The following is a 14,103-nucleotide window of genomic DNA, read 5'->3' as shown; positions in this document are numbered from 1 at the left end:
TTCCCAAACGGTAAAATATTTTAATGTCTTCTAACTACATTGATGATAAGAAAGTCAAGTTTTGTACGTCCAAAATACATGACACAATATTTGCCAGTGCTAAACTTAAAACATATAGATTCAGGCCATGTACTTATTTCTTGCAGATAAGTATTAATGATAGAGACATCCTTCTGTCGTAAAAAGAAAAAAAAATCACTTTACAGTCATCTGTACACTTACTAAACCAACAATGTTCGTTCATTGAAATTGTTGAAAATACGATATTAAATTTATTTATTTATTTATTGACATTTGATTACCAGGAAAGTCCGACCGAGTAGAAACCCATTTTTAGCAGAGGCCCAGGGAGAAAACAATCTTCAAAAATAAAACAAAAACGGGAACATCTCAGACAACTGCCCTTGGATGAGGCAGTACTCTCCTTTAACAACTACTTCCTTGATATTTTCGACATCCATGTACCTCCAAAAATGTTAGAGTTAAATCAGATTGCACACCCTGGTTAACTAAGGAAACTAGATCCCTAGTCAAAGCTAGGGATAAAGCCTGGTTACATTTCCATAAGGACAAAAACGACACTACTAAACAAGATTTCCTTGAACTTCGATATAAGGTAAAAAACTCATTAAAGCTGACAAATTCAACTTCTACCATAACAGCCAATCCAAACATCAGAATAATCCACAAAAGTTCTGGGCTGCAATTAATAGCCTATTGCAACCAGGAAAACCGCCACCCCCACTCCAACAACAGTTAACAACTATGATGATACTGCTACCCAATTCAACATTTACTTCACAGAACCCATTCAAACTCTAGCTAGTAACCAAGCTAAGTCTGATCTGTCCCCCTCTAAACCAAACAAGAATATTCCACCACAAAATACTACTGACCACTTCAAGTTAAAACCAGTCCCCATCCATTGCATCAGAACACTGCTGAAAAAATTAAAACTAACCACTCTAGCAGCTGACAACCTCCCTGCAGAATATCTACAAATTGCAGCTGAAGCTATCTCCTACCCAATATTCATTAACAGATCAATAACTGAAGCATATGTCCCCAGTATCTGGAAAATCTCTAACATTCTACCACTACAAAAAGGCGGTAAGTCTCATAAACTTACTATCACCCCATTGCTATTCTTTCACCCCTCTCTAAAATCCTGGAAAGTGTTGTACACTCCCAACTCATGGAATACCTCTTCTCATACAACCTTCTATCCATACCCAACATGGTTTTCGTCCTGCACATAGTACCCCAACAGCCCTACTGTCCTTTACAAACATAGTCAACCAACATAGAAACAACTCTCAATTTGTATTAGCCATATTCCTTGACCTGTCAAAGGCCTTTGATATGGTCAACCACAGTAAACTCATTAGAGTCCTTTTCTCTCACAACCTCAACTATACTGCTATTGCCTGGTTTCAAAGATACTTAACAGACCATCAACAAGCAGTCCATTGGCAATAATCCCTCTCTCTCTCCTCCTCCCAGCCACCTTAGGGGTTCCACAAGGCTACATCCTTGGACCTCTTCTATTTTCTCTCTTCACCAATCTGCTTCACTCTGCCAGCCCCCAGGCCAGAGTAATTCAATATGCAGATGACTCCAGTTTAATCTGCTCAGCCTCTTCCCTCTATGAACTTCAAACCATTACCCAAGACTCCTTCTTATCTCTAGAAGCTTGGTTAACTAATTCCCAGCTTATACTAAATTCTAATAAAACAAACCTTTTGCTTTTCTACCCCACTAGAATTCCCTCTTCCACTTCTAACTTCCACATCTTCTCTAAAAACAAAACCAAGATAACCCCAACTGCTTACACTAAACTTCTAGGGGTTGTAATTGACAATAGCTGAAAATGTGACCTCCATATAGATCAAGCCATCAAAAAAGTGCACAAGAAACTAGGACTCCTATATAGAAATAAACATTTTCTTACAAGTGCTACAAAAATTATCATTGCCAAGACACACCTTCTATCAACACTCCTATATGCATCCCCAATCTTAACCAACCTCCGTAAAACAGACCTTGCCAAATTTGAAGCATGTTACAACAAAATTTCCAAATTTGCCACCAACACTTCTCACAAGTATCATCATTGTTTATCGCTAAAAGAGCTCAATTGGCTTGAACTCCCTCAGCTACTAGATTTCAAACAATTAACCTTAGCTCATAAAATTATTCACCACCTTGAAAACACTCCGGCCCTCAAAGATATCACTCAACCTTACTCTACCACAAGATCCCTTCGCTCTAACAAAACTCTTCTCCTTCAAGTTACAAAATCAAAAAACTTAGCAGGTGAATCCCTTTTCTCTAACTACACTTCCAAGCTTTGGAACTGCCTACCAAACTCACTAGTTGCCATTTCCTCAACAATGCACTTTAAAAATCTCCTAAAAACCCACCTTGCTAATTCCTGGCTTTGTTCCTGCAACTCCCCAGGATAGTCCACTCTCTTATCTCATTCTGCTCATTAATATCCCTTTAACCCTCCATGCTCAACTGTATCTGATCTTCACTATACTCTTGGAAATGACTGCTTACAATGCCATGTAAATAGTTATAATTATCACCTAAAATGTCTAACTTGGTTTCCTTATCTTATATGTTGATTGTTCAGTTCCTCAGTACTTGAAATGTAACTCAGTTTCTTTCACTGTATTATATGTACAACATTGTTATATTTCTTACTATTTGATTGTTATAATGTATTTTATATATTTTACTTACATATGTTATATTTCCAACTATTTGTATTGTTATGATGTACTTTACATGTTACTTTATGACATAGTAGATTTTCTCCCCAGGCCTCCACTGAAAAAGAACACATGTCCAGCTGGACTTTCCTGTTAAACAAATGTAAAATAAAATAAATAATAAATAAATAAAAACATTTGCAGTTTAAATAATTATAACAAATTAGACATAATATAAAAACATTGGTTAAAAGTCGATACAAGGTATATGATAATCATTTAATATCTAGAGAAACTTTAGACAGTTTGTAGAGAAAGTGAAGGTAAATTAGTCTAATACAAATAAGAATTCAATATGAGGTAAGGGAAACACAGGCTTATGGTATATTTAGTCAGGGAAGAGAATTAGATAGCAGTAAGGCTGTAAGTGAAGAAGGGAGAGTAAGGAAGTATAAGGACTGAAAAGATACTTGTTCACATTTAGGGATACAGTTTATCCTTGATTTGAGCAAGAACAGAGCCAAATTTTACATAGGAAGTCTTTCAGAGTGGTTTTGAAAGATGGGAGGGAGGATATAGACTTGATGGATACAGGTAAGGCATTCCAGGCTTTAGCAACCTTGTACAAGTACAGAAAATGCCCAGCAGATTTGCTAGGCTTGTAGACAGACAGTAGTTTTTGGTCACTGGATAACAATGACCAACTGTGAACATAGTTGTGTAGAATGTTTTTTAGTGCTGTACAGGCAAATGGATGCCAGATAATTTTATAGGTGGTAAGAAATTGTATATACGTTAGTTGATGTGGCAGTTCTAACCAATTTAGGCATTTCAGTGCTACACAGTAGTGGGTTTTGAAAGGAGTATGCACTGCAAATTTAACAACTTCTTTAAAGCATTGTTCGACTTTTAATTTTTGTGAAGCTTGGAGGTTAGTAAGGACAGGCGCACCATAAAGAAGAGTGGGGAGGAGATAAGTAGTGGAAAGTGTAGTTTTAGTTGCGTTGGTGAGAAAGTTTTTGGATCTGTAATGCATCCCTAGTTTTTCATGAGTTTTTCTCATACAATTTTGTATATGCAGGTCAAGTGTAAGATTATCATCCACTATTATGCTTAATACTTTGCTACAAGAAGTGACTTTAGTGGTTGTACTAATGACAGAGGACTTTAAATTTTGTTTTTTCATGAGAGAGGGATTTGGGGGAATAGAAATTTGGTTATTTTTGAGTTGAGCATGAGTTTTGAGTTATGAAGCCATGTTTCATAGGTTCATAGGTTAATAGGTTCATAGGCTGGTAATTGGCTATCGGCCCTAGGACCTATACAAGCCTAGCCATAACAATTCCCTGGATATTTCTTCCCACAATATTTACTTCCCTGGACCCCTGTCTAGCAGGGTGACTGACATGATCCCCGGGGTGAATTTCCTATCTCCCATCCAATCATCAAGGTTCCTTTTGAAGACGGCCAAGGAGGCACTCTGCTTGACATGTATGGGCAGTCTATTCCAGAGTATGGGGAGTCTCTGGGTCAGGAACGTATCCCTGCAGCATGTTTTGTTCATTGTGATGACAAGATTTAGATCCTTGGAGCGTGTGGCATTGAGGGATTGGGATTTCTTTAAGTGGAACATGTCCAACAGCTCAGGGTTTGACATGGCCTTGTATGTTAAGCAGAGATCAACTCTGAGTAGACGATATGCCACAGAGTACAGCTGTTGTTTTTTTAGATGGTCAGCATATGGCATCTGCTTTAGGCCTGTGATTCTTTTAGTGAGGTATTTCTGTGGCCTTTCCAGCTGTTGCAGATGTCTTGTGAGGTACATACCAAACGGGTCATTATACTCTACAGTGGGTCTAATGAGGGATGAGTACAGTGGGACAATGACCTCCTTTTTTCTGGATGAAAAGCCCTTAGTGATGAGGTGTGCCACATAGAAGGATTTCCTGACTGTTGCGGCAATGTGGTTATCGAAGGTGAGACCACTGTCCACCTGTGTCCCTAAGTCTCTCATCACACTTTTGGTGTTTAGTGTACTGCCACCTGTGTGGTAATTCATGGGTACATGGTTTTTCCCAAAGGGGATAACTATACATTTCTTGGCATTAAGCTTGAGCCCATGGCTCTGGCACCAAGCATCTGTTTCTGTAAGACCCTTTTGTAGAATATCCACATCATTTGGGGATTCAATAATGGCTCCCAGTTTGCAGTCATCTGTGATCTCTGTTAGCCAGAGTCCCTTAGTGTTGGCATGTACTTCAGAGAAGTAGATGCCAAACAAGAGCAGTCCCAGGACTGAACTCTGAGGTACTCGACTTGTCACTTGTCTAGAGCTGGATTTGGAGTTGGCTATTTTTACAGTCTGGGTTCTCTCAGTAAGCCAGCTGGCAACCCATCGAGTGATGTAGGGATTTATGCCCAGCTCGGTAAGTTTATCTATGATTCCAGAGTGGGGGATGGTGTCGAAGGCCTTGGTGAGGCCTAGATAGGCTGTGTGGACTGCCTTACCCTCGTCCACAGCTCTGGAGACTGATTTGAAGAAATCGATCGGGTTCAGGAGATAAGATCGGCCCTTCACGAACCCAAACTGGGTGGTGTCCAGTGTTTGAAGGTTGCCAATGTCTTTGTTTATAAGTTCCATGATAATGTGTTCCATGCCCTTGCAGATCAGGCTCGTCAGACTGATGGGACAGTAGTTCCTGGGATCCAAGGTGGATCCCCCTTTGTGGAGTGGGATAACTGTAGCTGTGCTCCACTCAGTGGGCACGAAGCCTGAGGTGAGGCTATGATTAAACATAACACTTGGGTGAGGTGCCAGTTCATTTTGTAGTTCATGTAGTACACAGCCCAGGATGTCATCTGGTCCTATGGATGCTGTATTCTTAGCTTTGGGGAGTGCGGTTTCTACCTGTGTGGCCATGATTACCAGAATTTGGCAATCGTTTGGTATTGAGATGGGCCCTTTATGGCAGTGAGAGGGGGGGTGAAGTTGGCACTAAATTGATCTGCCAGGATATTGGCAATATCCTTGAGATAAGTATATTTAATGCCATTCTGTTGTAGCTCAGAGCAGATCTGAGCATTGCCATTTAGATTCTTGACATAACTATAGAATGCCTTGTGGTTGTCTTTGGAATCTTTGGCAATTTTATTTTCGTAACCAGCTTTTGAGGATTTTATGAGGGATCTCAGTTTCTAAGTGAGGCTGGTGAGGGAGTTTTTTGCATCCTGGGATTTTCCTCTTTTCTGCAAAAGTTTCTTCCTTCTGTTGTATAGTTTGTTTATGGCAGAGGACCACCAGATTGGCTTCCTTTATTTGGAGGAGAGCATCTTGGTTCTATGTGGGATGGCACGATTCATGCACGAGTGGATGTGCTCATACAGTGCCTTAGTGTAGGATTCAGCAATTGAACTTTCAGACCCGTTTGCAAGGGTGCCATAAAGTTTGCCACTTCTGACTTGAGTAGCATGAAGTTGGCTTTGGAGAAGTTTTTTATGGAGCTTTCCTTACTACGGGGTGGGGGTGGGATGTGGATGTCAAGGGTGATTTGCTTATGGTCAGACCTGACCAATGAGGGGTGAAAACTGGTGTGGAGCATCTCTCACCCATGTAGATAATGACCAGATCTAGGATATTGGAGCCCCTGGTGGGAAAATGGATTAGTTGAATCAGGGCATTGGAATTTATGAATTCCAAGAACCGTTGGGAAAAGGTGTTGGTACCCGAGTAGTTTTCCCAGTTAATGGCAGGGTAGTTGAAATCACCCAGTATTAGGTGTTTGGTTGTATCTTAATATTTTCCAGTATGTTTAGAAAGGTGTAGTGAGAATCTTGGAGCATGGTGGGGGATCTTTAGCAAGCTACAATTTGGATTGCAGTCTTACCTAGTGTTAGTTGCACCTCGAGAATTTCAGATGCATTGTGTTGGGCAACTAGCCTGGAGGTGTGAATATACTTGGTGAATATGGACACTCCTCCACCTTTAATGTTTCGGTCTTGGTTTGGTGGCCGAAAAGGGTGGTAAGAGTTGTAGCCTGGTACTGCAGGGGTGCAGTCTGGAGCCTTAAACCAGGTCTCAGTTACTGCACAGATATTGATTTTCTCCATTTTTAGGAGTGCCTCGAGAGAATGCATTTTGAGGTTTAGACTTCTAGCATTGAGTAGCATTACCTTCAGATTTTGCATGGTTGTATCTGTTACAGTGGTGATTTTGTCATTTGAACCTTGCCTAAAAAAGGCACTATAGGTGTGGCAAGAGCATTAGCCAGTAACCTGAATCTCAGGGGTGACAGGTGCAGACCATCTCTGGCAAAGCATCATGGTTTGTTGATCATGTCTTCCAAGGCAGACAGATATTGGATCTCCTTTGAATTACCCCAGAAGCTTAGCCAATTATTGAAGTCAATCATTTTGTCCTTATACTGTGGTATAATTCTGGGCCAAGGCAGGAAGCTACTCTGGGCTAGGGACATACCTGCCTGGACCACATGATCCAAAAGCTCTTCCATGTCACTTTGCATGTAGTCCAGGGAGGTATGTCTCAAGTCATTCAGTCCAACATGGGCAATGACAGAGTCGTATTTGTATTTGTTGTGGAGTGACTTAAGTGCATGCGTTATTTGGTGGATCCTGACACTCGATAGGCAGCTGACTGTAATTTTCTCCTTGTTCAGCCTAGTGAGTGGGACATCAGTGTGCCTGACTATAGAGTCACCTATGACTAAAGTATTGGGTACATTGTCTTGCCTTAGGGACTGTTGTTGTGTGGCACACTGGTGTTGTGAGCTATGTATCACTTTGGTTGTGACTGGTGTTTGTTTGCATTTCAGCTTCGGAAGTCCTTGTTGCTTGGGCAGGTTAATGTTAAAGACCTCTGCATATGTGGGTTTAGTGTTGCTATGTGTGGGTGTTGATGGTGTGGGTTTTGAAGGGCTATGTGTTGCTTGAGGTGAAGTGCAGGTGTTAACCTTCGCCTCTTGACTGTCTAGCACAATCTTGGCTGGAGAGAGCTTTGCTTCCAGTTTGGCTATGTAAGTGCATCTCTCGCAGGTTGTAGTGTTGGGTGATAGGAGGAGAGGGTTATCTGTGTACATGAGTCAGTTGCCACATTGCCCTAGTATGCCCAGATTCACGTGGTGGACAGGAGAAATCACCAGAAGCTGGCCCTTGGACATGCCTGTTTAGGTGCTTTTTTGGTAAAGTACAAGAGCTATTTTCCCCTTACCTTTGCAAGGTACTTTGCAATTATAGGTTGTTTAGTGCCTATGCTTAATTTCTCCTTATTGACAATGAGAGTTGAGTGCTTGTATCAGTTTCAATCACCAGAAGCTGGCCCTTGGACATGCCTGTTTAGGTGCTTTTTTGGTAAAGTACAAGAGCTATTTTCCCCTTACCTTTGCAAGGTACTTTGCAATTATAGGTTGTTTAGTGCCTATGATTAATTTCTCCTTATTGACAATGAGAGTTGAGTGCTTGTATCAGTTTCAAGCTTCCTAGTACTTTCCAGCAGGTTCTAGAGCAAGTGCTAGTCACAGAGGTTAAGATTTTAGTGCTACTACTGAGAAACCAGCTAGTTCTAAGGGAAATGTTGAAGAGCAGACTTTCTGGCACCTGGAATAGTTTAACCATAGCCCTGTGGTGCTGCACAATGCAAAAAATGTGCAAGCACATGCATTTTTAAGCCAGAATGTGGAAAGGAATAGAAATCAGCCTAGAAAGGCTAATAAAATTACATATATACTATATATAAATTGCTAGTAGCAATAACCAGTATAAATAAGCCAAAAAAAGGATACTTATCTCAGATCAGAGTTGTAGTCAATGCCCCTCTTCTACTCTGCTCAGTGTGTATCAATGGCTGTTAATGTTTCCTGAGTAATTTTTGGAGGTGTACCATGTTGTCAGCTATGCAAATGAGAGTGGAATCATCTGCATATTGTATTAGGGTGGCTTGTTGTGTGGAAATATAAAGGGTGTTGGTGAAAATGTGAAAGAGGAGTGTTAAATTGCATGGGTTCTAAAACCTATTCCAGATGATTACACATTTTTGCCGTTAGATAGATCTTGCACCATGTACAGCAACAGGCTTGAACTTCCTACTAACTGAGACATAATCCACCTGATTATAAATGGGTTGTTCCATACATTGCCCTAAAAATAACCGAGTGAGGCTGGAAGTCAAATGCCTTGGCCATATCTAAGTATAGCACTCCAGAGCATAATCCCAGACTTAAAGCCATGGAGATCTGAACCCAAACTCAACTAGTTAGTGTAGAGTTACCTTTCACGAAACCATTATGGTATATATCCACTAGTGCCAGGTTATTTTCATGGTTTATTACAACAATAATACAATATCCAAAACATTTAAGATCAAACTAATTGGTCGATAATTGTTGCCCTTATCTCTACTCCCTTTTTTATATACGAGTAATATATGATATTTTCCCAGGTTATGGAACCTTTCCAGAAAAAAAGATTATTAAAAAAATTATTTAGTGGAGAACTAGAAAGCCCTTAATGTTGTACATTAAGGCAGCAAGGATGTTGTCAAGACCTGCTGATGTCATTTTTTTGCATAGCATGCAGTGTCTCGGTAACTTACTGCAATGTGATAGCGGCTCAAAAATCTTTTAATGATATTTAGACTAAATTCCTATCAACTTTCAGTAATTAAAGCATGTGCTAATAATTTTGAACAGGTAAAAAATCATTGTGATCTTAAATTCTAGCATGTTCAAGTACAGCCTTTTTTAACACACCTGAAAGTGGGGAAGTGTTTTTCCCCATCTTGGTCCCGAGTATTATCCACCTAAACAGTGTGATACAGACATATCCATTATTCCAATTCTGTACATTCTGTACAAACAAACGCCTAAGCATTAACTGGGCATGGTCCTTCATAGTAGAATCTCTATAACTGTATCATCAACAGCCTACAAAAATGTTCTCTTTCCTTCACTCACACACACACCTTTGGTCCAACTACTGAATTATTTGAACTTTCATGGGTTCACATTTGCTCATTCCAGCTGCATCTGAATTCCCTTTTTTGTTCTGGAGAATTATTTTCTTCTCCTTTAAGATAAATTATTATGTTGAACAAGATTACTTGTGGTCTGGGTCTGATCCAGCATTGCTTTGCAAGCTCATACCAGTTACTTGCTAGATTTAAGTGTCGAACAATGGGTTTTCTGCCTTATATACTTGATGCAGTCAAAGGCTATTCCTATGTAACTTTGAAAAAAAAAATGTAAAGTGCTGGCAACCTTCCTGGGTCCTTTAGAAAATAAGATGCTCAGTCTCTTAGAGTGACAAGAATGGGAAGCATTTAAAATAAGTAGATCACATATCAGGAAATATCATGTATAGCTTTATTAGAGAAATAAGTCTATTTCCTAAAGAGCTCATACTAATACTTAGCGGGCTGATTTGTATTTGAGCTTGATGTTACCCTGCCATATGTATAGTTTCATGCTTGCATTTATTCACGTTCTTGTGATAAGCCAAAACTAAGCCTGTGGGATTGAGTACTGGAGAGTGTTCACACTCCTGCTGTCTGAGCTCATGACATTAGTGTCTTACTTGGCCTCTTAATATTTAATTTTTCTAAAATGTTATGTCAGGAAAGATATGCTACAATTAGACTGGCTATTTAAACATACATTCTAAGCTTAAGGGAAACAGGGTAACCAATATACAAGGTGGCAATATTTACATCTCAAGATGACACCAGATGTATTATGCAAATGTTAAGCTGACTGTATATATTCAAAAAGTGACATCATAGATGGGAATGTGTGCATTTTTCTTTTTAATGTATTTATCTGTTAGTGGGCAAGTGAATTGGTTTATTAGCTGGCTTTCTTAGGCACAAGGCAGATTGTATGTGCACATTTGTGTGTGTATGTGTTTGTGTGTTCTTGTGTGTATGTGTGTGTGCATGCGTGTGCATGCGTGTGTGTGTGTGTGTGTGTGTGTGTGTGTGTGTGTGTGTGTGTGTGTGTGTGTTTAAGTGTATGCGTATGTGTATATGTGTGTGTGTGTGCGGCGTGTGTGTGTGTGTGTGTGTGTGTGTGTGTGTGTGTGTGTGTGTGTGTGTGTGTGTGTGTGTGTGTGTGTGTGTGTGTCTGTGTGTTCTACTGTATGTGTACGTGGATATTTTAGAGGAACTAGTCAATCAGCATGTTTTATGTGGTGAGAAAAAAAGTACAGTTGTGTACACTTAGCATAAATGTAGATGTTCAAGTGCATTCACTGTTGCAGTCATCACATTTGGGTTATCTGCTTGCAGTAGCCCTCAGTCGGCCTGATTATCAAAGTCTTGGGTCCTGCGTTAGTTGCTGTCTCATCTCCCATGACGTCAGGTAGTCAGGGGTATAAAGCATGCAGCCGACGCCATTACATCAGTTTTTCTTGCCTCAGATGTCAGGTGCCCCCCTTAATGGGAAGCAATATAATATATATATATATATATATATATATATATATATATATATATATATATATACAAGGTTATACCTCCAACAAAAAAGCAAATACACCAAAAAGTGTTTAAGTATAGTAAAGGGGAATAGAGGTATAGTGAAAAGAAGTCAGGGGGCTGGAGGGGGGTAACCCGGACTGCAACAGTGAATACACTCGAACATCGACATTTATTGTAAGTGTACAAAACTGTACTATGTTCTTCGTGTTTCACTGTTGCAGTCATCACATTTGGGTAAATTCCCAAAGCTAAGGATGGGAGGAGGAATTTAGATAGCATTAGGACCAGCTATAAGGCCCTGCAAGACTGCAGTGGCAAAGCCAGCTCTGGATATAGAGAACATTGGCAAATGGTAATGCTTGGTGAAAGTATGTACAGAACTCCAGGTAGCAGCTTCTAGGATGTCTCTGGTAGGGACACCTCTGAGAAAGGCTGTAGAGGTAGATGCAGCCCTGGTTGAATGGGGTCTAATCCCCTGTGGGATAGGTTTTCCATGGTGCTTATGGCAATAATGAATACAATGGCCTATCCATTTAGAAATGGTTTGTTTTAAAATAGCCTTCCCCTCTGCCCCAGCAGCAAATGCCACCAGCAGTTGTTCAGATTTCCTTTGAGGTTTAGTCCTGTCCAAGTAAAATCTAAGTTGTCTGTGCACATCTAAGGAGTGCAGTATCCATTCCCCTTTGTTCTGTGGATTAGAAAAAAAGGTTGGCAAATGAATGGACTGATTAAGAGCCACACTAGAAACCACCTTGGGCATGAAAGAGGGATTGGTCCAGAGGGACACCCTGTCCGCATGAAAGATGATGAAAGGCTCCACTGCCATAAGGGCCTGTAATTCAGATACCCTTCTTGCTGAAGTGATTGCTAAAAGGAAAGCTGTTTTCCAAGAAAGGAATTTTAACTCTGCAGTTGCAGCTTGCTCAAAAGGAGGAAGAGTGAGTTTTTGCAATACAAAATTAAGGTCCCAGGCTGGAGTTGCAGTTCTCCTGGGTGGTCTTAGGTTTTTGGCCCCTCTGAAGAACTGCTTGAGCAGTGGGTGAGAAAAGAGGGGTGGTTCTGTGTTGTAATGAGCTGAAATTGCTGAGGCGTGAATTTTGATGGAAGAAAAGGAAAGGCCCTTATGAAGCATCTCAGTTAAGTATTGAAGAATCTGAGGTAAATTGGACGCTGCTGTGGACATCTCTTCAGTTTGGTTCCAGGCACAGAATCTTTTCCATTTTTCAGCATAAGATTTTCTAGTACTAGGCCTCCTTGCCTCCAAAATGACATCCAACATTTCTTTACTGAGGGTTGTTAATGAAGAGATTAGGTAATTAGCCAGGCTGCCAGGTTCAGGGTTTGAAGCTGGGGGTGCAGAATCTGGATCTCCTGCTGAGATAGCAGTGTAGGGGACTGAGATAGGTGCCATGGGGCCAGCTGTGACACACTGCACAAGAGGGGGTACCAGTGTTGACGTGGCCAGTCTGCTGCAATCGGTATCATCCATGGTTTGTCCTGTTTGATCCTTAGTAGTACTTTGGAGAGGAGAGGCAGAGGAGAAAAGGCATAAACTGACAGATTTTTCCAGCTGAAGGACAGAGCATCCACTTTCCAAGCTTGTTTGTGGGGAGTCCTTGTGCAGAATTTGTCCAATTGATAGTTCTGGGGGAGGCAAACAGGTCTATATCTGGGATTCCCCATTTGTTGATCAACATGTTGAAAATCTTTGGTTCCAGTTTCCACTCGTGTGGGTCCATGAGATTTCTGCTTAGTTCGTCTGCCAGTGTATTTAGTTTTTCTGGCAGGAATTGAGCCTATAGATCCACTTGATAGCTCAAGGCTGTGTTCCACAGAGCCATGGCTAGTCTGCAGAGGGGGTAAGAATGGGTACCCCCCTGCTTGTTTATGTACCACTTAGTGGTGTTGTCCGTCTTTACCATTAATTGTCCTGGAAGAATGTGGCCCTTGAAGGCTGTCAGAGCATTCTGCTTCAGCTAACATTTCTTTTTGATTGATATGCAAGTGCATTTGACTTGGGTTCCATTTGCCCTGAATGCACTTCCCTGCCAGGTGAGCCCCCCATGCATAGTCTGATGTGTCTGTTGTTAGGGTTTGGGCGGCAGGGGGTAGAGTGAATGGTAGTCCCTTTTTTTGGTGGCAGGCCTCTGCCCACCAAAGGAATTCTAACCATAGACAAGGTATGATAAGAATCATTGCTTCTAGATCCTGAGAATATTGACACCATAGGCTTTTTAGATAACATTGTAGTTTCCTCATATGCAGTCTTGCATATGGAATTGTAGAATGCACGAGGCCATGAACCCCAAGGCTTGCAGTATTTGCCTTGCAGATAGCAGGATAGCCATTAGTTTGAAGTAAGTTGTCAAATAATTTGTTTCTCTGGCATGAGGAAAGCCATCTGGGAAGATGTGTTCAAGCTTGCTCCCAGGAATATAATTTGTTGACAGGGTACCAGATGTGATTTCTTTTTGTTTATGGTGTACCCCAGACAAGTTAACACCTTTTGTACAAATGTCAGATGATTCAGAAGTATGTCCTGGCTTTCTGCCTGAATTAGACAATCATCCAGGTATGGATATATTTGAATATTTCTTTGCCTGCAAAATGCAATGACTGGAGCTAGGCATTTTGTGAATACCCTGGGCACAGTAGATAAGCCAAAGGGCAGTGCAGAGAACTGATAGTGCATGCAGCCTGCTTTGAAGCATAGGTATCTTCTGCAAGATTCCCTCATTGGGATGTGCAGGTAGGCTTCCTTTAAATCCAGTGTTGCCAACCAGGTATCTTTGCCTATCATGGAAAGCAACTGGTGAAGAATTAGCATCTTGAATTTTGGAATCACCAAAAAGGTGTTTAGGATAGACAGGTCCAGGATAGGATGCCATGAGTTGTCTTTTC

This window comes from Protopterus annectens, chromosome 12.part0 (genome assembly GCF_019279795.1).
Source record: "Protopterus annectens isolate FY-2018-M chromosome 12.part0, PAN1.0, whole genome shotgun sequence".
Taxonomy (NCBI): Eukaryota; Metazoa; Chordata; order Ceratodontiformes; family Protopteridae; genus Protopterus; species Protopterus annectens.
This window is presented reverse-complemented; position numbering follows the sequence as displayed.